This window comes from Eubalaena glacialis, chromosome 17, assembly GCF_028564815.1.
Source record: "Eubalaena glacialis isolate mEubGla1 chromosome 17, mEubGla1.1.hap2.+ XY, whole genome shotgun sequence".
NCBI classification, from domain to species: Eukaryota; Metazoa; Chordata; class Mammalia; order Artiodactyla; family Balaenidae; genus Eubalaena; species Eubalaena glacialis.
Window position 1 is genome coordinate 75,302,902 of NC_083732.1, and position 24,893 is coordinate 75,327,794.

Here is a 24,893-nt window from a genome sequence, read left to right on the forward strand (position 1 = left end):
TCAGAGAATATTTGCAAGTTGCAAAAAAGTGATGATTGTCTTTCATTTTTATCAAATTATACTAACTAGCTCAGTGCTTTCCAAAATGTATTTCCTTGAATAATTTCTATATAGACACTCCATGAAACATGCTTCCATGGTTAAATACATTTAAGAAAAATCTACCTTTGTTCTCCCCTTATTTGATTTGCATTAGCAGATCCAAATCTCTTAGAAGCCCTGCTTAAAAATAAACTTATTTAACCAGTGCTTCCCCAACTTACTCTATTTCATCAAATCTAAGACAACATCTGTGATAAGATTCACCATTAATTTATGTAGACGTTATATAGGGAAAATAATTGCCAATTAAGCTGAGTTGGATGCATTCTTAACACTTGAAAGAATTTTTATTTTATACTTACTGAAAGAATTCTTTTAGAATTATTTTGACAACGATTTTATTATATATTATCCCTAGATATATATTTATATAAGAAACAAGTCAATTAAGGAATTTCTAAAACTTCTAAAACAAATCCCAACTCTTCTGAGTCCCTTTTTATCTCAGAGTTACTGATACTCACATTTTCCCACACAATATCGTTATCTGTACCGCTTCATTATCATCTCCATGATTTTCATCCAAGCTACTGACACCTATTTTTCAAGGGTTGAAATATTTGTGTAGGAAAAACAAGCACATCAAAACTGCCACCTAGATGATGGTGATAGTAAGGTACATTTTAATTTTAGAGATGTTAACGTTTGAAAGAAAAAAAAAAAAAGTGTGTTATTGAAGCAGTGTAAAGCATCATATACCCACAAGGCTCCCTGTACATGATTCCCATGGAACTATGGTTTTTGGAAGCCTTTGAGAAAGCTGATCTAGCATGCTCGATCAAAGTTGGATTGAAGTTAATGACAACCAATCTTCTATTAAAAAAAAATATGATCACCCTACATTACAGCAGCATTAAACACATGGAATTCAGAAGGAAATTCCTGGAAGGTAGTACACACAGTGTTTGTGAGTGCAGGACTTGGAGCTAGCCAGCCTCAGTTTAGTCTTATTTGGCCACTTCTTAGCTCTCAGATTACGGGCAAATTGCTTAAACTCGTCTAAGTGTCAGTTTCCTCATCTTTGCAGTAGGGATAATAAGGACACAAACTATTAAGACTTATTCTGAGATTTAAATTTTTTTAAAAAAAAGCTTATCAAGGTCTTAGCACTGTCAGGAATGAACAGGTTTTAGCTATTATTATTTTCTCAGGCATTCATGGCAAGTAGCCACCTTCCTCGATTTAACGCTGAAAGAATCTTGGCTATTTCTGAAAATTAAAAAGACTCTTAAGGGATTAATAATTTCTCATGTGAAGAGGTTCCCAGCAATATGCTATGGGGTCTGATGATGATTAACAAATGAGGCATTTTAAAAAGTACTTTTGGCAATGGCAGCATTGTCAAAATAAGCGTGACCTCCCACATGCCTACTAGGAAAGCAATTAGACTCATTTGCAAAAAGCAGTTCTGGTGTGATTACCACCATATCCCACTGTGCTGTAGGTAAATTGGGAAGAAACTGGAGTTCTATTTTCCGCATACCATTTCTCTCACCTACCAGGTTCAATCAGTTTGAAAGTTTTATGGATGACAGCATGGTAAAACCTCTTTTTGCAAAGCATGAATTTCACTTAACTAAGTATGTGACTTGGGCAAGTCAACTGATCTTTCTGAGCCCTGATTTCATCTGTAAAGTAAGGATGATAAAAGTGCCTACCTCATAGGGTTGTTTGGGCATTCCGTAATATAACACATGGAAAGCTCTGTAACAGATTTCCAGGCACATTGTAAGCATTGAATAAATGGGGATGTTATTCTTATTATCATTATTATTAGCATTAGCATCATTTCATTAATCTCTTATTGCAATAAACGATCACAAACTTGGCGGCTTAAAATGAGGCAAATGTACTATCTTACAGTTCTGGAGCTCAGAAGTCCAGAATGGGTCTCACAGGGCTAAAATAACAGTGTCAGAACTGGGTTTCTTCTGTAAGCTCTAGTGGAGAATCTGTTTCCTTGCCTTGTCCAGCTTCTAGAGGCCCCCCACATAGCTTGGCTTGTGGCCCCGTTCCATCTTCAAAGCCAGCCATGCATCACTGCACCACTTTGACGTGGCCTCTCCTGCCTTCCTCTTTCCCTTATAAGACCCCTGTGATCACACTGGGCTCAGTGGGATAATCTCCCCTTCCCAAGGTCAGATGATTAGCAAAGAATGTGCCCCTTTGTCATGTAACATAACATATTCACAGGTTCCAGAAATGAAGACACATACATCTTGGGAGGGAGGCATTGTTCTTCCTACCACAATCATCATCAGTCTATCAATTATCTACCGCTGCATAACACATTGCCCCAAAAGGTAGTGGCTCAAATTAACACCATTAATTATCTCACAGTCACTCTGGGTCAGGAATTTCGTTGCCACTTAACTGGGTCCTCCCATCCAGGGTCTCTCACAGGTTGCAACCAGTTGTACCCACTGGAGCTGCAGTCATCTTAAGATTCGGCTGGGGAGGATCTAAGCTGAGCTCACTTACGTGGCTGTAGGCAGAATTCAGTTTCTTGTGAGCCACTGGCCAGAGACCCCCCTCCATTCGTTGCCACATGGACTGCCCCATAGGTGGCAGCTCACAACATAGCAGCTGACTTCATCAGTGTGAGCAATCAAGAGGAGAGACAGAGACAGACAGAGAGAGAGAGGAAGAGAGAAGGAGCTAATGGCAGAGTCCTTTGTAATAACATCTCCGAAGTGACATTCCATCACCTTTGCCATATTTTATTCATTAGAAGCAAGTCACTAGGTCCAGCCCACACTCAGAGGAGGAGTTTTCACACAAGCATGAGTACCAGGTGGCAAAAATCACTGGAAGCCACCTTGAACGTCTGCCTATCACAATCACCATCATTATTGTTCCCATCAAATCCATCCTCTTTACCTGGTCACATTTGAATCCAAGATCCATTTCCAACTAATGGTATCAGAATATCTGGGGGTGGAGCCCAGGCCCTGTGTTTTTAAAGGGCTCCCTCTGTGATTTTATTATGCAGCCAGCATTGGGAGCCGCAGCTCTACTCTCTGTCGCAACAGTAGTAATTTATGTACCATGCATTGTACCTGTCATTCTCTATTTAAAATCCCTTCACAATGTTTTTGATCATTTGCAGCAGAAAGTAGAAGCTCTGTACTTGCTAGTAAGTCCCTCTCTGACTCATATCTACCTCTGTGGATTTGCTTCCACCTGTTCTCACCTCACTCACAATACATACTCCTTTAAAATCTCAGAGCTTACATCCTTGTCCAGACATTGGGCTGATTGCCACTTCTGTGCCTTGTCAGATGCTGTTCTCTCTGCCTACCTATTCCAAGTGAACCCCAAGACACATCTACTTCTTAAAAATGTAATAAGTACTGAACAAATATAAAGGATTTATAAAACATGTTTCAAAAAGTGTAACATACAAAGAATGACAATAAAACAAACAGCCGTGAACTCACCAATCATCTTAAGCAAAGAACATTGCCTATAACTTTGAAGTTTCCTGTGTGTCCCTCCTGGGTCCCATTCCTTTCCCTCCTTCACAAAGGTAATCAAAATCCTAAATCTTGTGTTTATAATCCCCTTGCTCTTATCTAAAGTTGTAACACATGTGCTTATATCACTAAATAATAATGTGGTTCAGTTGTGCATATCTCGTGGAATCACGCACTGTTATTTTCCTGAGTTTCACCCACATTGCTCCTTGTAGCTGAAATACATCCCTTTGCACTATCTTATAGTACCCAGTTTTTTTAAATACATCTCACTTAATATATCCACTCTTTTGTTGATGGACATCTGGGCTGCTTCCAATGTTTCTACTATTAATGACTACTATAAAATAATTGGCTATGTCTGCTGGTGCCCATGTGAAAATGTTTCTCTGGGATGTATACCTAGGAATGGATTTACAGGTTCACTTGGTATGTGATGTTCAAATTTATTAGATACTGCCGAAGAGTTTTCCAACATGTTTATGCTAATATACACTCTTTCTGGCAGTGTATGAATGTTTACAGCTCTATATTCTTATCATCACCTCATATTGTCAGACTTTTTCGTTTTTGGTAGTCCAGTGGATATGATTAGTGACTAGTGAGTGGAACACCTTGTCACATATTTGTTCACCATTCAAGTTGACTCTTCTGCAAAGCGCTATCCAAGTCTTTTGTCCATTTTCCTATTGGTGGTCTTTTTAATTTGTAGGAGTTCTTTATATATTTTGAGCTCTAATTATTGCATTCTGTGGTTTGTCTTTCATCCTCTTTCTGGTGCGTTTTGATAAATAGGTGCTCCTTTATAATAGCATCAATTTGATTGATCTTCCAAATTATGGCCTGTTTTTTATTTATTTTTTAAGAAATGCTTCTGTACTCAAGGTCAGAAAGCTATTCTCCTGTATTGTCTTCTAAAAGCTTTAAAATTTTGACTTTCCTATTCAAATTTTTAATCCTAAGGGTTATAATCTTATATATGGTTATGAGGTAAAATTAAACCCCATCATTTCCTATGGTTAATCTGTTATTAGAGCATTATTGATTTATTAATTACATAGTCCATTATTTCTATTTGGAGCCACAAGGCCAACTGTTTCACAAACAAGGTGTTGACAATTACATATGTTTCTCTTTCTGGGTTCTTGATTCTGTTCCATTTGTCAAATTGTCTATTACTGTACTGTGTTACTTATTATAATTATTATACTTTTATAGTTATTTTTGTCTGATAAGGCAAATTCATATTTTTTAAAAAAATATTCTAACTATTCTTTGCCCTTTGTGCTTGCAAAATTTTAGACTCAACCAATCATATGTGGGGTTTTAATTTTGTTTTTGTTTTGAGTCAGTGGATGTCAATGTCAAAGGATAGGTGATAATGAGAGAAATTACTGAAAACACACACATACACAGTGCAAATTTTACATTTATTTCCCTCAACAAGCTAATCAGGGTGCTGAATAGTACAGATGAGGCAAGGTTTCAGGCATTCACTAGTTAATGGGATCAGCTAGTCTCTCCTTACCTCAGCTGCTGCTGACTCCCAGCAGGAGTGTATCATGACCTCTCCTAGCAAGATTTGTTTTCTCCAGTCTTTAAAAAGAGATTGGAGTCATCCCACAGTCTGTGGGTAGTGCTCCAAAGAAAACCCAGTTCAGTATTCTCTGTGAGACACAGGAGGATGGGTTTTCTATGCTGAGTGATACTCAGCAGGCTGTACTTTAAGAGCAAAACTTTTACAGCTGCCAGAAGTATGAGTATAGATCCTTATATTTTCTCTCAAACACATATAACTTGTTTATAGCACTTTATTTTCAGGTATAAACATGTTTTTGTTTTTAAAAAACTCCCTTCAAAACATGTTCAGAAACAAGTTTACATTAAACAAAGTTTATGCCATGTCTTAAGAAAAATATGCTTATAATTTGATAAAATGGGGTGAAAACACTGTCAAAAATCTCACTCCAGGGGCTAAAGGGGTAAGACACATCTACAAATTTTTTTTTAATGTTACAAAAGAACTTATTTACAAAACAGAAATAGACCCACAGACATAGAAAACAAACTTATGGTTACCAAAGGGGAAAGGAGGGAGATAAATTAGGAGTTTGGGATTGACATATACACACTACTATATATAAAATAGATAACTAACAAGGACCTACTGTATAGCACAAGGATCTATACTCAATATTTTGTAATAACCTATAAGGGAAAAGAATCTGGAAAAGAAAAAATATATTTATATATGTATAACTGAATCACTTTGCTGTATGCCTGAAACTAACACAACATTGTGAATCAACTATACTTCCATTTAAAAAATAAATAAAAAATAAAATACCACATATCAATGATTGAAATTGTTCTCAATTGATAGAAGGATTTGGAAAGAGTTGTCAACTTTAGGATATTGAGTCTTCCAATCCATTAATATAGTATGCCCCTCTACTTATTCAGATTTTCTTTAACATTGTTCATAAAGTTTCATAATTTTCACCTTAAAGGTGTTTTATACCTTTTGTTTAATTTATTCCTATTTGTATTTTTATTGGCACTATTGTAAATACTACTTTTTTAAAAAATTTACTTTCTAACTGGTACTATTGTATAGAATTATAGTTGATTTTACATTGATTTTTGTACCTAGCAAACTTGCTAAGTTCCCTATAATTCTCTATGTATTCTTTTGCATTTTCAACAGAGCCAACCTTATCATCAGAGAATAATGAAAGTTTATTTCTTCCTTTCAATCCTTATAAATTAAAAATTATTCTCACCTTACTATATTGGTTAGGGTTTCCAGGAAAATGTTGAATAGAAGGAGTGATTATAGCTATACTTTTATTATTCCTCATTTAAAGGAAATGATTTTAAATATTCACCATTATATATGACATTTTCTGTGCTCTTTTAAGTAGAGTATATCAGCTTTCTGAAAGGCCTTTCTAATTACTATTTTTTAATGAATAAGTAATGAATTATATCTAATACTTTTCCTACAACTAATGAAATGCTTTTATGATTTATTATTTTTCTCCTGTTTTTATATTGATTTTCTAATGTTAATACAATTTTTATTCCTTGGAATTAACCCATTTTGATCATGCTATATTTTCTTTTTAATGGATTTCTGCATTCAGTTACTAGTATCTTACTTATAATTTTGCATTTTATGGTTGAGAGTTAAGCTGGTCTATATTTTCTCTTTATCATACTGCCTTTGTAAGGTTTTGGTATCAAAGTTATGATAATCCCATTAAATGCATTGGGTAGTGTTTCTTTTTTTCTATACTCAGAAATAATTTGTGTAGGATTGAAAATTTTTCTTAAACATTCAGTAGATCTTTATGGGAAATATCAGCTATTTGTTCAATTACTTTAATGGTTGTATCACCATTCAAGTTTCTCATTTCTTTGAGTCAGTTTTAGTAATAAATTTTCCAGAAATTTTTAAATTTCACCAAATATTTCAAATTCATTTTTACAAAGTTGTTCATAGAATCCTCTTACTGTATTTTAATACCTATGGTACTTGTAGTTATTTCCTATTTTTTGTCATTCATATTGTGTATTTGTTCTTCCTCTCTTTTATCCATGATCAATCTTGACAGAAGTTTCTCTATTTTATTAGTTGCATTAGTTTCCTACAGCTGCTATAAAAAATTACCACAAACCTAGTAGCTTAAAACAACAAAAACTTATTCTCTTACAGTTTTGGAAGTCAGTAGTATGAAATGAATCTCACAGGGTAAAATCAACATGTCAGCAATGCTGCATTGCCTCTGGAGGCTCCAGAGGAAAATCTGTTTTCTCCTTGCCTCTTCTTGCTTCTAGAGACTGTTGGCATTCCTTGACGTATAAGTAGTCAGTGTTCTCCAGAGAAATATAAATATATACATATGTGTAATTATATGTATATTATTAAATTATATATGCAATTATATATATGTATTATTATAAAGAATCGGCTCATGCAATTATGGAGGCTAAGAAGTCCCAGGATCTGCAGTTGACAAACTAGAGACCCAGCTGGAAAGCAGATGGTGTAGTTCCAGTCTGAGTCATATAGTCTGAAGGTCTAATAACCAGGAGGGTCAGTAGTGCAAGTTCCAGTCTGAATGTCGGCAGTCTTAAGACACAAGAGCTGATGTTTTGGTTCAAGTCCAAAGGCAGGAAAATACAATGTCCCAGCTCAACCAGTCAGGCAGGAAAAGTTCCTTCTTACTCAGCCTTTTTGTTCTATTCAAGTCTTCAATTGATTGGATAAGGTCCACCTACCTTAGGAAGCAAATCTGCTTTACTCAGTCTACTGATTCAAACATTAATCTCATCCAGAAACAACATCACAGACACATCCAGAATGTTTGACCAAATGTCTGGGCACTCCTTGGCCCAGTCATGTCGACACATAAACTTAATCATGACGCTTGGCTTGTGGCTACATCATGCCAATCTCTGCTGCTGTTGTCACACTGTCTTCTTCCTTTGACTTTCTTGTCTCCCTAAAGGACCCTGTGATTACTTTTAGGGCACAACCGGGTAATTTGGGATAATCTCCCAATCCCAAAATTCGTAACTTAATCATATCTGCAAAGTCTTTTTTCCCATATAAGGTAATATTTTCAGATTCCATGGATTAGGATGTGGATATATTGGGGGGTGGGGGTGGGCATTATTCAGCCTACCACGTTAAAGAAGAGCCTTTTGAGTCTGTTGATACTTTCTATTTTTATTTTTGTTATTGTCTCCATTTGTGTGATATTGATTCTTTATTTGCTTTTTAACTTCTTTAGTAAGATGTTAAGTTCATTATATTCTGCATTTTTTCCATTTCTAACATTGGAATTGAAAGCTAAACAATTTTCCTCCAAATACTCTTTTAGGTGCATCCCACAAGTTCTGGTATATAGAACTTCCATTATTGTCTAATTCTAATTAATTCAAATTCCCTTTTTGATTTTTTCTTTGACTCCTGAGTAATTTGCAAGTGTGTTTCTTAATTTCCAAGCACATGAGGGTTTTCTAGTTTTCTTTTACTACTAAGGCTAATTGCACTGTGATCTATAGCAGCAGTCCCCAACCTTTTTGGCACCAGGGACCAGTTTCGTGGAAGACAGCTTTTCCACAGACCTGGTGGTGGGGCGGGGTGGCGGATGGTTTCAGGATGATTCAAGCACATTACATTTATTGTGCACTTTATTTCTATTATTATTATGTTGTAATATACAATGAAATAATTATACAACTCACCATAATACTGACAGGAGGCGAGGCTCAGGTGGTAATGCAAGCAATGGGGAGCGGCTGTAAATACAGATGAAGCTTCGCTCACTTGCCTGCCCCTCACCTTCTGCTGTGCGGGCTCGTTCCTAACAGGCCATGGACCGGTACCGGTCCATGGCCTGGGGGTTGGGGACCCCTGATCTATAGGATATTAAGTCTTTAAAATTTGTTGAGACTTGCTTCATGGCCTGGTATGAGAGCAATTTTCCCATAACACCATATATGATTTTTAAAGAACGAGTTTTTAACAATTGGTTCAGTGTTCTACACACACAAGCTTGCAACCTCTAATCCTGCTCATTATTCCTCAGTTCAGATTTTATTTTCTTCAAGAAGCCTTCCCTGACTACTGGGCTAAGTGTCCCCCTCTGTGCTCCCATTGTCCTCCATGTATAATTAAGCACAGCTTTTTTTTTTTCAGTATTGTAGTGTGTATCCCCCGTTTACCTCTCCTATAAATTTTTAATATCCTCAAGGACAAGAAGCAGAATTTATTCACCTTTTTTTTCTTGTTCCCAGCACTATATCTGTCATAGAGGCTCTCAATGAATAATTATTGAATGAAACAACTGAATGAGGCTAGTTTCTCCAAAAAGCTTGCCTACCCAATGTTCCTCTTCCATGTAAATAATATTTGCTGCACTCTAGAAATAATGCCAATCTGCCACATTAAATTTAGCGGAAGTTAAGACAAATTTTCTACTCCATTGAGAAAATACCAAGGGAAAACCAGTATTTTATCTGCAGGTTTTATTTACCAAGGCAACACTGCTTATTTATCAAAGTCATATATGGGTCATTGAAGTGAGAACACATAGTTTTTGAATTTGGTTTTGACTCTTAACAAGTGCTCGTGCCTTAATTATGCTAGGATTATAGCGTTGTGTGAATACACAGATGATCTATCACAGAGCTTAACTATATAGCATCTGGGACATTAATAGGACATAATAATGTTCATATCTTTGAAATAGGGAGGAATCTAACTTGAAATAATTGTAGACTTAGAGGTGAGGAAAAAAATTGAGAAATCTTCTAGTTTAGCCCAATTCTTACATCTCTTCTCTAATATCCCAGGTAAGAATTGAAGTGTTTGTTTGAATATCTGCAGTGATAGAGGACTCAGGACCTCTAGCACTTTTAATGTCAATATAATTGCCTATTAGGGATGTGCTAGTCTGGTAGTGAATTAAGTCATTTAATTAGATAAAGAGAATACAATAATTCCTTTTTTGTAACTCAGCAACATGCCTCTTTCCTCTAGTCAAAGGCATCTTCCCTCTATGCATCATCTGTTTTTCTCAGTCTTGAATGTGATCACAAGTCAGGAGTGATCAAAACACCTAGTATAGAAGGCAATACCCAAACTAAGTAAACATTCTATGCAAAAACTTAAACTTGGATTATTCAATAGAAAAAATAAATTTACTTCACAAAACCTGCAGCATTGAAGAATTTATCAACTTGAAGAATAGAAAGTATTAGATTATGGCATCTGTTAGTCTAATTTAATTCAACTACAGTTAAGCACTTTAAATTCCCAAATATATGGGAAAATTTTTGAAATACTCAGTGTTCCCAATCCAGAATGAGAGAATTCTAAAAAATAGAAGAAACTTTTGTGATTCAGCAAGGTTGACTAGTGTCTGAATGCTTCCAAATATAGGAGTTCCTAGAGGTAAGAATGTTCTGGAAGTGCGGTAAAGGATAATAACACGTATTTTACTAGAAAATGCCTAATGTATATATCACAGGGCCCACAAATATCTATATTTTCTTACCAAAGAAATATGTAAGAAACATATTGAATAGTTTAATAGAGATTAGAAAAGTTAAAGGTATAACTAGTTATCAAATTTAACTCAGCTTATGATAGCTTTATTGTAAACATGCAAAGTCCCTGTTCTCACCTTTCCCTGTATCCACATCCTTTGCTATATAACTCTGCAGAGCCCTCACTCTGGCGGTAGGCTTGACCACATGACTTGCTTTAGACAAAGGGATAGTAACAAATGTGACATACACAGAGGCCTGAAGTGTGCTTGGGTGTAGAAATTGCCCTACCTCTTGCACCTCTGCCTTTCTCTTGAGAACATGCCTAGGCTAGCCTGCTGGAGGAATATAAGAGACATGTGGGGCTAAATCAGGTCCCTCCAGACAGCAGCCAAAGGACCCATAGATGCAACAGTCACTCTGAGACAGGCCATACCCATAGAGCGAACAATTTCAGGTTAGATCAGAAGAACTGTCCAGACTAGATTGCTGACCCACAGATTCATGAACTAAATGAATACCTATTGTTTTCAGGCAATGGGCTTTGGGTCTGACCCAATAGCTGCTTATTTCCTTTGTCTTTCTACCCCATCACCACAAAACACTCCATGATTTGACAAGCTGGAAATTCAACTTTTGGGATGGACAAAACAGCATTCAAAAGGACCAAGGAATTTTCCCCAGAGCAAATGTTGGGAGTAGTGTGGTAAAATGGAGAGTAACTGAACCAAGATAGTACAGTAAGTCCCCTACATACAAACCTTCAAGTTGCAAACTTTCAAAGATGCGTACGTGCTTTCACATGTCCAACCATGTACGTTAGGTCATGTGTCTGGCATACATTGTCACATGCGTGCATCCACTCCAAATGGTTGTGCTTTTGTGTACTTTACTGTACAGTACTGTATAGAGTACAGTAGTACAGTATCTTTAGTTCAAGCCCAGGATGTCTGGAAGCAAGTGTAAAAGCAGTGGTAAATAGCCGATCGTGTTAGTTGGATATCTAGGCTAACTTTGTTGGACTTGCAAACAAACTGGACTTACAAACACCCTCTCGGAACGGAAGTCGTTCGTATGTAGGGGACTTACTGTAAATCCAAAGGCTCTTCAATCATAAACACTCTCCCTACTGTTCCCACTTCCCCAACACACCTAGAAATAGGGTCTATGCTTTAACCACATCCCCAAGTTGACATGATCAATCACAATGACAGATATTCCCAATGGAATATGAAACACGGGGGTGGAGGGAACAGAGATGAGGACCACAACTATTAAAAAAGTGAAAAGCCGCACACTGAGCAGTTTATTCTGGTTGAAGCAGAATAAATGCACATGAGAGAAATAAGAATTTTAAATATCCACAATAAAATGCTCAAAGAGAAAATAAGGATATTGGAAATGCCAAGGAAAAATAAGCAATCATAGAAAAGAACTGATTAGAAATAAGTGGAATAAAAACAGAATTGTTGAAATAAAGAGCTGAACAGATAGGCTGAATAATAGAATACACCCCATCAAAAAATGAAATATTGAGCTGAAATATCAAGTCTAGGACTTTCACAGAAGGCATAAAGTGGAAAAGAATAATTTAAAGTTAAGCCATATAAAAGACAGAAAAATAATTGTCCATAACCACATAAATAAACATTATAAAATCTGAGAAAAACTAATTAAAAGGGAGGAAATATGTAAATAAATGATTAAGAATATACCCAAATTAAAGAAATATGTAATAATTAGATTAAATAGTTTAATAAAGATTAGAAAAGTCAAAGGTGTAACTAGTTATCAAATTTAAGTTACCCACATGAAAGAGAAAAACTTCCATGAGTAAAAGCAGATCACCTGAAAGGAAATGACAAGAATTACGCATACCTGAGATGAAAAGTAATGGAGTAATAATAACAAAGTGGTAAAGGAAAGGAATTGCAAATATAGAATATTATAACCAGCTCAATTATCACTTAAACAAGAGTTGAAATACAAATATTTTCAATAATGACTGCAGCAGAAATTTTGCCACAGCCAGAGCCTTTGTGAAAGAAGTCTTAGAGTAAGTACTCCAGTAGTAAGAAACGAAAGCAGTAAGATATGAGAAGTAAATTACTTAATCAAATATGTCTTTGTAAAGATAAACAATAACCAATGACATATCCTCCCAAATTATTAAAGTGTATCCAGAGTGCATTTCTAAGTAATAACTATATGAGGATGTAGCAGGACCAAGGAGAAAGATCAGAGGAGGTAAGAGAGAGCTTTACTGCAAAGGAAGATAAAAATTGACAAACTTAAGAGGCTGCTTGGGGGAAAAAATAACTATAAGCCTCAACATGTTACGGATAACTAACAAAATTAAAGTAGAACATAAGACCTTCAAACTAACAAAATAAAATTTATCTATGGAAGTTAGTAAGAGAGAAAGATAAAAGCAGTATGTATGTATTATAAATAAAAAACATGAAATGAGATTTCAAAAGTAACTAAAATTTGTGATAAATTTAAGTAGCTTAAATGTACCAATCAAAAGACAAAGATTTCAACTGGATCATTTGACAGGGCAATGACAAGTTCACCACCATTTCCTCTTCTTGGATTGACAGAAAAGAAGGCATGTCCTAGTCTTCCTGACAGCTAATTTCTGAACATATGACTGAGTTCTGGACTGTGCTAATTGCCCAGAAGTTGTGTAAATCACTTTCAAGGCTGGCCCTTAAAAATATGATGCTCTAATTCTCCTTTCCCTGGTTGGATCAACTCAAGAGCCAATGTACTACAGTTCTGGTAGTAGCCTATACCCTTGAGTCCCCTTTTGGAGTAGAATGATGCAGGAGAGCCATGTTTCCCACATCAAACTATGATGTGAATAAAAAATAATGAATTATTGTTGCACTCTTTTGGGGTTTAAGCACATATTAGTATGGCCTCACCCTGACTAATATTGAAAAAGAGCTCTGATCATAAATTACTTCCAAGAAACTGCCTGAATAAGGCAGAATACTTCAGAACACTGGAAATCTGGAAGTGAAGATATTATTCAAGGACACCATCCCCTCCCTGGCACTGATAAGGATCTAGCCTCTATGGTGCTGCATTTAGTTCAAGAATCAAGAAAACTATATGTTTATATGTCTTCTCAAAAACTAAGGCAAAATGATTTTTAGTATAAGCTGTTCTGGAATTGCATTGCAAGCCAGAACTAAAAAGACAGAGGTGCAATAAAAATTTAACATTTACTCAACTCTAGCAGGAAACAAACTTCATGGAAAGTGTCCCTTGCACCAGTGCACCACATAGAAACAAAACAATGAAACAGTCATGCAAAGATATGTTTCTGTTCTTGGTTGCTTTTACCACCTTCATTCCATTAAGTTCTTATACTTGCATTAAATAAGAAATGTATAAATTTCTAAATCACATACTTATAGCAGGTATGCATGTGTCCTTTACGCATCAATTCATAATCACATATGCAACAACGAACACACGTAAAATGAAATAAAAATAAAAGAGTGAAAACTAACACACCAGGCAAATATGGTTGAAAGAAATATAGTGTAGCAACATTAATTTCAGACTAAATAGAATTGAAAGCAAAAAATCATTATAAATAAAATTTTATCTTGTATGTAGGCTGATAAAAGGAACAAAAGATCCAAAAGATATGATAAAAATGAATATATTACCACATAAAAACTACATACATAATCTCTGACAGCAATTGATGAACTACAAAGAGAAATAGCTAAATCAGTAGTTGTAGTTGTAGATTTAAAACCCTGTGTTTCAGAAACAGACAGCTCAGGGAAACAAATTAAAAATTCATATATATGATAATTAATAACTGAACCAAAATATACATCAGCGACTTTATAGCCAGTGAGCACAATTTTTCTTTGCCAAGCAGACATGAAACATTCATACAACTCAATCAAGTACTGAGTCACACACACAAAAAAAGCCTCAATAAATTGCAAAGAAGCAATATCTTAGAGTTTTCCAATTATTACTCAATAAAATAAGAATCAAAACCAAATATAAAGTCTTATAGAAACTCCAAATATCTTTAAATCCAAAAAACATACAACTATACAGCACTTGGGTTAAAGAGAAATTCATAAGTGAAAGTACTAAATTACAGCTGAGTGAGCACAAAAGCACTCCATGTCAAAATGTCTGGGAACAGTGAAGGAAGTACTGTGAGGGGCATAATATATCTTAAAAATTATTTACCAGATGACAAGAAAGGTTATAAACAAGTGGGCTAAACATTCCCCAAAACACTAGGGGAAAAAAAGAGAATAAATCCAAAGAAGAAGTTGTGAAGATGAAGACAGAAATCCATAAAGTAGAGAAAAAATATAGATAACATGTTTACAGCACATATGGTGTATACGATATGCTAAGGGCTAAGTGCTTTACATATATTGACTCACTCACTCCTCACAACAACCCTTAGATAAAGGCAAAATTATTCATTCTCAATTTACAGATGAGTAAAGCAATGCACAGAGAGATTGCATAACTTTCCCAAGATCACAAAGCTAGTAAGGACCAGAGAATGATTAATATTCCGTGCTTTTATCAACTGTGCTCTACTAACCCAAAGGCTGATTTTTCTTTTATAAGACTTCCAAAGTAGATAAACTTCCAGAAAGACTGATCAAGGAGAGACAGAGAGAGAGAAAGAGAGAGAGGGACGAAGAGAAAGCATTGTTGTTTTAGTCTGGGTAATTAAGGATAGTTGACAACAAAACCCTAAATCTCACTGGTATAGCATAATAAATGTTTTTTTACCTGCTTATATCTCAATCGTTGGTCAGTCAAATCCACAGGGCAATTCTCCTCAAGCAGCAATCAGGGGTCCATGGAAGCTGTGGAAGAAGAAGAAAGAGAAGGATGAGGAACACTGGCTCGTCACTTCCTTGATCTGGAAGTCACACTCTGCTCATCTTTCTTGGGTTTGCACCAACCAACAGTCACATGTCCTCACCCAAAATGAAGATGAGGGAATGTAGGAAAACACATGCACTGTTTCGGTGATCACTAACAACCTCTGCAATTGTTGGAAGAGGTCATCAAGCGGATGTGACCACCACTTGACCCCTTGGGTTGGACCCAGCAATAGGAGGCTCCTCACCCCCTCCCCTGTCCTTCGAATGTACACTCTGCCCACCGTTCCCACAGTGGGAGCCATTTTCAAGGACACAACTTTGAGACAGTGGGGTGCTGTTGAGACCCTCTGGGTGGTATATGTGACTGAACCCTGTTAAGTCCTTTGTATAAACTTTTAAGATTCTGGCGGGCAGGTGTGTAGATCTACTCATTTTTCAGCCACCCAAGACAAGTCTTGTATGTAAGTTCCCTTGCTTATTAAAACTGCCATCTACCCATCTGAAGTGGTCTGCCTCTGTTTTTAGTCTCTCCCTGCCCTCCATGTATAGGGACTATTTTGTGAACCAACAGCAATAGATACAAAAGAGGTTAAAAGACTATAAAAGGATAAAAAGCTACGAACATATTTTTAAATATGTATTATTATTTTTTATTATTTTTAAAGAAATATTTAGAAAACTACTCAACAGTAAATTTGACAGTCTAGCTGTAACAGAAAAATTCCTGGGAAAAGATTAAATGCCGAAATTGGAACAAGAATAAATTATGTATGGTCAACAGCCAAACATTAACAAAAATGGAAATTCTTATCAAAATCTCTATCCTTGCCCTCCTTCCCAACAAAAAAGTAAAGTCCCTGTACCAGCCAGAATCTTATTGTTTCTCAGCCCCATATCCTCCCTTAGTTGTCCTGCTTTGTGATACTGGAGCTGGACCCTATAAACATTTCTTCTTTGCCAGCTGATGTAACATTAGGTTTTGTCAGTCCAGTGTTATGGAGGAACACTGCAGGAGAAGGAGACTTCTCTGCTTGGTTTCCATGTGCTTATTACTCCCCTCTGGCTCCTGTAGCATTCAGTGCCCACCAGCAAATTTCAGTGGCACCCCCATGGTGGCATTCTAGTGAGTTCCACCAGCCCCCCAGGCAGCTTCCCTGGGAGTTCAGTGTAAACTCCACAAGGGGTTTGTACTTGGCAAGTTCTGTGGGCTCTCCATCTGACTTTCCAAGGAATCTCACAGGTGATCCAGCAGGAAGCTTCTGGTGAGTTCTGCTAGCACCACAGCCAGCCCCTAGCAAATTCAGGAACAACTCTGTATACAGTGTCCCACTCCCTTTTCTAGAGAGTCTCCTAGGCACCCCAGTAGATGGTTTCCTGTTGAGTTTCAGCAGAACTCAAGGGCCAACTTCCCATCTAGTTCCATCATCAGGACCCCAGAAGGCAGGTTCCTGCAACTTTTGATGCCCCAGTAGGCAGTTTCCTCATTATCAGCCTGGTCCTATGGCACATAAGTAGCTTTTCCACAACCCAGAGAACTATAGTCATGCCCTCTCCAACAAAGTCTAAATCTCAGCCTTCGGTGGGGAGGAGGGATCCCTTTTCCAAATTTGTTTCCCCTGGACTTCTGCCTCAGCCATAAAAGGAGTGAATTGTCTATATACGTGCTATTCTGTGTTCCTTAGAGTTCCACATTACTATTTAATAACTCGTGTTACTCCTTTTTCTCTTCAAATTACTCTATGATTTCTGTCCTCTGACTGGATACTGACTGATACAGTCCAAGACCCAGACAGTCTTAAAGGCACATTTCACCAAATTTCAAGGCACAGATAATATATTTTATACAAGTTATCCAGAACAAAGAAAAAAAAGAAAAATAATTTTATGATTCTAGTGCAGCCCAGCTTCTCAAACTAGATTAGGACAATACACGAAAACACAATTCCATGTATTTCAATAGATAAATAGAAAAACAGTCTGTGGTACATCCAGGCAGTGGAATAGTTTTCAGCAATCAAAAAAAAAATGAGCTATCAAGCCATGAAAAGACATGTGGGAACCTTAAATGTTTATTGTTAAGTGAAAGAAGCCAATCCGAAAAGGCTACAAACTGTATGATTCCATTCCAACTATATCACATTTTGGAAAAGAAAAAACCATGCAGACAGTAAAAGACCAATGGTTGTCAAGGCTTGAGGCAGGGGAAAGGACAAATGGAAGGAACACTGAGGTTTTTTTAGGTCATGAAACTATTCTGTATGATACTGTAATGGTGAATACAGGACACTATACATTTGTCAATACCTATAGGACCTACAACACCAAGAGTAAACCCTGAAGTAAACTATAGACTCTAGCTAATAATAACGTATCAATAATTGCTCATCAATTGTAATAAATGTAAGGTGCTAATAATAGAGCAAACTGGGGGAGGGGTGTGAGACAGTGCACAGGAACTCTTTAATATCTGCTCAATTTTTCTGAAACTTAAAACTTCTCAAAAAAGTTTGTTAAAGAAACCCCACAGCAGCTCATGCAGCTCAATAACAAAAAAACAAATAACCTAATCCAAAAACGGGCAGAAGACCTAAACAGACATTTCTCCAAAGAAGATATACAGATTGCCAATAAACACATGAAAGAATGCTCAACATCATTAATAATTAGAGAAATGCAAATCAAAACTACAATGAGATATCAACTCACACCGGTCAGAATGGCCATCATCAAAAAATCTACAAACAATAAACGCTGGAGAGGGTGTGGAGAAAAGGGAATCCTCTTGCACTGTTGGTGGGAATGTAAATTGATACAGCCACTATGGAGAACAGTATGGAGGTTCCCTAAAAAACTAAAAATAGAACTACCATAGGACCCAGCAATCCCACTCCTGGGCATATACTCTGAGAAAACCATAATTCAAAAAGAGTCATGTACCATAATGTTCATTGCAGCTCTATTTACAATAGCCAGGACATGGAAGCAACCTAAGTGTCCATCAACAGATGAAAGGATAAAGAAGATGTGGCACATATATACAATGGAATATTACTCAGCCATAAAAAGAAATGAAATTGAGTTATTTGTAGTGAGGTGGATGGACCTAGAGTCTGTCATACAGAGTGAAGTAAGTCAGAAAGAGAAAAACAAATACTGTATGCTAACACATACATATGAAATCTAAAAAAAAAAAAAAAAAAAAAAAAGTCACGAAGAACCTAGGGGCAGGATGGGAATAAAGACGCAGACCTACTAGAGAATGGACTTGAGGATACGGGGAGGGGGAAGGGTAAGCTGGGACAAAGTGAGAGAGTGGCATGGACATATATACACTACCAAATGTAAAACCGATAGCTAGTGGGAAGTAGCCACAAAGCACAGGGAGATCAGCTCAGTGCTTTGTGACCACCTAGAGGGGTGGGATAGGGAGGGTGGGAGGGAGGGAGATGCAAGAGGGAAGAGATATGGGGATATACGTATATGTATAGCTGATTCACTTTGTTATAAAGCAAAAACTAACACACCATTGTAAAGCAATTATATTCCAATAAAGATGTTAAAATAAATAAATAAATAAATAAAAGAAACCCCACAATTTCATACCTGTCTCACTTACGAATATAATTGCTAAAATATTAAAACAAATATTGGATAAACAAACCTAGTATTATTTAAATAATCATACGATGATGAAATAAGGTTTACAACACGAATAAAGTAATGAATCCGCATAAAAATATGTTAATATAATTTAACATATTAATGGCCAAAAGGAAGAAAATTACCTGGTCCTATTAGTAGGTTCAGAAACATATAGATGAAATTCAATACCAATTTATGACACAAAGTATCACAAACCAGATTAGAAACTCTCTTAACATCATAAAGGCTATATCTTTAAAGTCGACATTAAATTCTTAATGGAGAACATAAAACAAATTGGGGAAATGTAAAAATGTCTTTATATAGAGAGGATATAATAATTTCCATTGCACATCCAGCAGAATCAACAAACTATTATAAAGGAGTTCATCAAGCTTTCTGAACATAGAAAAATCAATAGCATTTTTTAATTTCAGCAATAAGCAATTCAAACAGATAGTAGAAAATAAGATACTATTTTAAAAACTATAAGTATATAGAAATTAACCTAATAAAATGCACATCTTAACAGAGAAAACTTTAACACCCTATTAAAAGTCATAAAATAGACCTGAAAAAATGGAGAAATTACGACATCCATGGCGAGTTTGACTTAACATTGTAAAGATGTCAATTATCTCCAAAACTTTTTCTTAAAATTTCACCAGCACTGACTGCTGGATCCTTCTCCAAAATTCACCCTGGATAAACTATGAAAGAGGGAGAGAAGCACGGATCTGAGAATCTTACAACTATAACCACAAAACAAACAAAAAATTGTGAGAAACGCATTTGAAGACAAAAGAAGACTCATGAATTAAAACGGATGGAGAGGAGCTTCAAGATGGGGGAAGAGTAAAACACGGAGATCACCTTCCTCCCCACAAATACATCAGAAATACATCTACATGTGGAACAACTCCTACAGAACACCTACTGAACGCTGGCAGAAGGCCTCAGACCTCCCAAAAGGCAAGAAACTCCCCACGTACCTGGGTAGGGTAAAAGAAAAAAGAAAAAACAGAGACAAAGAATAGGGATGGGACCTGCACCAGTGGGAGGGAGCTGTGAAGGAGAAAAGGTTTCCACACACTAGGAAGGCCCTTTGCAGGTGGAGACTGCGGGTGGCGGAGGGGGGAAGCTTCGGAGCCGCGGAGGAGAGCGCAGCAACAGGGGTGTGGAGGGCAAAGCGGAGAGATTCCCACACAGAGGACCGGTGCCGACCTGCACTCACCAGCCCGAGAGGCTTGTCTGCTCACCGGCTGGGGCGGGCGGGGCTGGGAGCTGAGGTTCGGGCTTCGGTCGGATCCCAGGGAGAGGACTGGGGTTGGCGGCTTGAACACAGCCTGAAGGGGCTAGTGCACCACAGCTAGACGGGAGGGAGTCTGGGAAAAGGTCTGCAGCTGCCAAAGAGACAAGAGACTTTTTCTTGCCTCTTTGTTTCCTGGTGCGCGAGGAGAGGGGATTCAGAGCGCCGCTTAAAGGAGCTCCAGAGATGGGCGCGAGCTGCGGCTATCAGCACGGACCCCAGAGACAGGCATGAGACGCTAAGGCTGCTGCTGCCGCCACCAAGAAGCCTGTGTGCGAGCACAGGTCACTCTCCACACCGCCCCTCCCGGGAGCCGGTGCAGCCCGCCAAGGCCAGGGTCCCGTGATCCAGGGACAACTTCCCCGCGAGAACTCACAGCGCGCCTCAGGTTGGTGCAGCGTCACGCAGGCGTCTGCCGCCGCAGGCTCGCCCCGCCTCCGTACCCTTCCCTCCCCCCCGCCTGAGTGAGCCAGAGCCCCCGAAGCAGCTGCTCCTTTAACCCCGTCCTGTCTGAGCGAAGAACAGATGCCTTCAGGCGACCTAAACACAGAGGCAGGTCCAAATCCAAAGCTGAACCCCGGGAGATGTGCGAACAAAGAAGAGAAAGGGAAATTTCTCCCAGCAGCCTCAGGAGCAGCGGATTAAAGCTCCACAATCAACTTGATGTACCCTGCCGCTGTGGAATACCTGAATCGACAACGAATCATCCCAAATTGAGGAGGTGGACTTTGGGAGCAACGATATATATATATTTTTCCCTTTTACTCTTTTCATGAGTGGGTATGTGTATGCTTTGTGTGATTTTGTCTGTATAGCTTTGCTTTTACCATTTGTCCTAGGGTTCTGTCTGTCCGTTTTTCTTTGGTTTTTTTTTTTTTTTATTACTTAAAAATTTTTTTTTCTTAATAATTATTTTTTATTTTAATAACTTCATTTTATTTTATTTTATCTTCTTTCTTTCTTTCTTTTTTTTCTCCCTTTTATTCTGAGCCGTGTGGAGGACAGGCTCTTGGTGCTCCAGCCAGGCATCAGGGCCGTGCCACTGACATGGGAGAGCCAAGTTCAGGACACTGGTCCACAAGAGACCTCCCAGCTCCATGTAATATCAAACGGTGAAAATCTCCCAGAGATATCCATCTCAATGCCAAGACCCAGCTCCACTCAACAACCAGCAAGCTAGAGTGCAGGGCACCCTATGCCAAACAACTAGCAAGACAGGAACACAACCCCATCCATTAGCACAGAGGCTGCCTAAAATCATAATAAGGCCACAGACACCCCAAAACACACACCAGATGTGGACCTGCCCACCAGAAAGACAAGATCCAGCCTCATCCACTAGAACACAGGTACTACTCCCCTCCACCAGGAAGCCTACACAACCCACTGAAACAACCTTAGCCACTATGGACAGACACCAAAAACAACGGGAACTACGAACCTGCAGCCTGCGAAAAGGAGACCCCAAACACAGTAAGTTAAGCAAAATGAGAAGACAGAGAAACACACAGCAGATGAAGTAGCAAGGCAAAAACCCACCAGACCTAACAAATGAAGAGGAAATAGGCAGTCTACCTGAAAAAGAATTCAGAATAATGATAGTAAAGATGATCCAAAATCTTGGAAATACAATGGAGAAAATATAAGAAACGTTTAACAAGGACCTAGAAGAACTAAAGAGCAAACAAACAGCGATGAACAGCACAATAAATGAAATTAAAAATTCTCTAGAAGGGATCAATAGCAGAATAACTGAGGCACAAGAACGGATAAGTGACCTGGAAGATAAAATAGTGGAAATAACTACTGCAGAGAAGAATAAAGAAAATAGAATGAAAAGAATTGAAGACAGTCTCAGAGACCTCTGGGACAACATTAAACGCACCAACATTCGATTTATAGGGGTCCCAGAAGAAGAAGAGATAAAGAAAGGGACTGAGAAAATATTTGAAGAGATTGTGGTTGAAAACTTCCCTAATATGGGAAAGGAAATAGTTAATCAAGTCCAGGAAGCACAGAGAGTCCCATACAGGACAAGTCCAAGGAGAAACATGCCAAGACACATATTAATCAAACTATCAAAAATTAAATACAAAGAACAAATATTAAAAGCAGCAAGGGAAAAGCAACAAGTAACACATAAGGGAATCCCCATAAGGTTAACAGCCAGCTGATCTTTCAGCAGAAACTCTGCAAGCCAGAAGGGAGTGGCAGGACATATTTAAAGTGATGAAAGAGAAAAACCTACAACCAAGACTACTCTACCCAGCAAGGATCTCATTCAGATTTGACAGAGAAATTAAAAGCTTTACAGACAAGCAAAAGCTAAGAGAATTAAGCACCACCAAACCAGCTTTACAACAAATGCTAAAGGAACTTCTCTAGGCAGGAAACACAAGAGAAGGAAAAGACAATAATAAACCCAAAACAATTAAGAAAATGGTAATAGGAACATACATATCTATAATTACCTTAAATGTAAATGGATTAAATGCTCCAACCAAAAGACACAGACTGGCTGAATGGATACAAAAACAAGACCCATATATATGCTGTCTACAAGAGACCCACTTCAGACCTAGGGACACATACAGACTGAAAGTGAGGGGATGGAAAAAGATATTCCATGCAAATGGAAATCAAAAGAAAGCTGGAGTAGCAATTCTCATATCAGACAAAATAGACTTTAAAACAAAGACTATTACAAGAGACAAAGAAGGACACTACATAATGATCAAGGGATCAATCCAAGAAGAAGATGTAATAATTGTAAATATTTATGCACCCAACATAGGAGCACGTCAATACATAAGGCAAATGCTAACAGCCATAAAAGGGGAAATCAACAGTAACACAATCATAGTAGGGGACTTTAACACCCCACTTTCACCAATGGACAGATCATCCAAAATGAAAATTAATAAGGAAACACAAGCTTTAAATGATACATTAAACAAGATGGACTTAATTGATATTTATAGGACATTCCATCCAAAAACAACAGAATACACATTCTTCTCAAGTGCTCATGGAACATTCTCCAGGATAGATCATATCTTGGGTCACAAATCAAGCCTTGGTAAATTTAAGAAAATTGAAATCATATCAAGTATCTTTTCTGACCACAATACTATGAGACTAGATAACAATTACAGGAAAAAATCTGTAAGAAATACAAACACATGGAGGTTAAACAAGACACTACTTAATAACCAAGAGATCACTGAAGAAATCAAAGAGGAAATCAAAAAATACCTAGAAACAACTGACAATGAAAACATGACAACCCAAAACCTATGGGATGCAGCAAAAGCAGTTCTAAGAGGGAAGTTTATAGCTATACAAGCATACCTTAAGAAACAAGAAACATCCCAAATAAACAACCTAACCTTAAACCTAAAGCAATTAGAGAAAGAAGAACAAAAAACCCCAAAGTTAGCAGAAGGAAAGAAATCATAAAGATCAGATCAGAAATAAATGAAAAAGAAATGAACAAAATGATAGCAAAGATCAATAAAACTAAAAGCTGGTTCTTTGAGAAGATAAACAAAATTGATAAACCATTAGCCAGACTCATCACAAAAAAGAGGGAGAGAACTCAAATCAGTAGAATTAGAAATGAAAAAGGAGAAGTAACAACTGACACTGCAGAAATACAAAGGATCATGAGAGATTTCTACAGGCAACTATATGCCAATAAAATGGACAACCTGGAAGAAATGGAAAAATTCTTAGAAAAGCACAACCTTCCGAGACTGAACCAGGAAGAAATAGAAAATATGAACAGACTAACCACAAGTAATGAAATTGAAACTCTGATTTAAAATCTTCCAACAAACAAAAGTCCAGGACCAGATGGCTTCACAGGTGAATTCTATCAAACATTTAGAGAAGAGCTAACACCCATCCTTCTCAAACTCTTCCAAAAAATTGCAGAGGAAGGAACATTCCCAAACTCATTCTATGAGGCCACCATCACTGTGATACCAAAACCAGACAAAGATACTACAAAAAAAGAAAATTACAGGCCAATATCACTGATGAACATAGATGCAAAAATCCTCAACAAAATACTAGCAAACAGAATCCAACAGCACATTAAAAGGATCATACACCATGATCAAGTGGGGTTTATTCCAGGAATGCAAGGATTCTTCAATATACGCAAATCAATCAATGTGATACACCATATTAACATATTGAAGGAGAAAAACCATATGATCATCTCAATAGATGCAGAGAAAGCTTTCGACAAAATTCAACACCCATTTATGATAAAAACCCTGTAGAAAGTAGGCATAGAGGGAACTTTCCTCAACATAATAAAGGCCATATATGACAAACCCACAGCCAACTTCATCCTCAGTGGTGAAAAACTGAAACCATTTCCACTAAGATCAGGAACAA

The 24,893-nt window shown here is 37.4% G+C and overlaps 1 protein-coding gene across 1 annotated transcript in view; it reads right to left on the minus strand.

Moving 5' to 3' along the window:
• Positions 1–24,893, minus strand: part of LRATD2 (LRAT domain containing 2) — a 344,774-nt gene that overhangs the window by 77,354 nt on the left and 242,527 nt on the right. The window contains exon 5 of the transcript XR_009697637.1: positions 15,438–15,514. The gene's annotated coding sequence lies outside the window, so the exon portion shown is untranslated. The remainder of the gene's footprint in view (positions 1–15,437; positions 15,515–24,893) is intronic.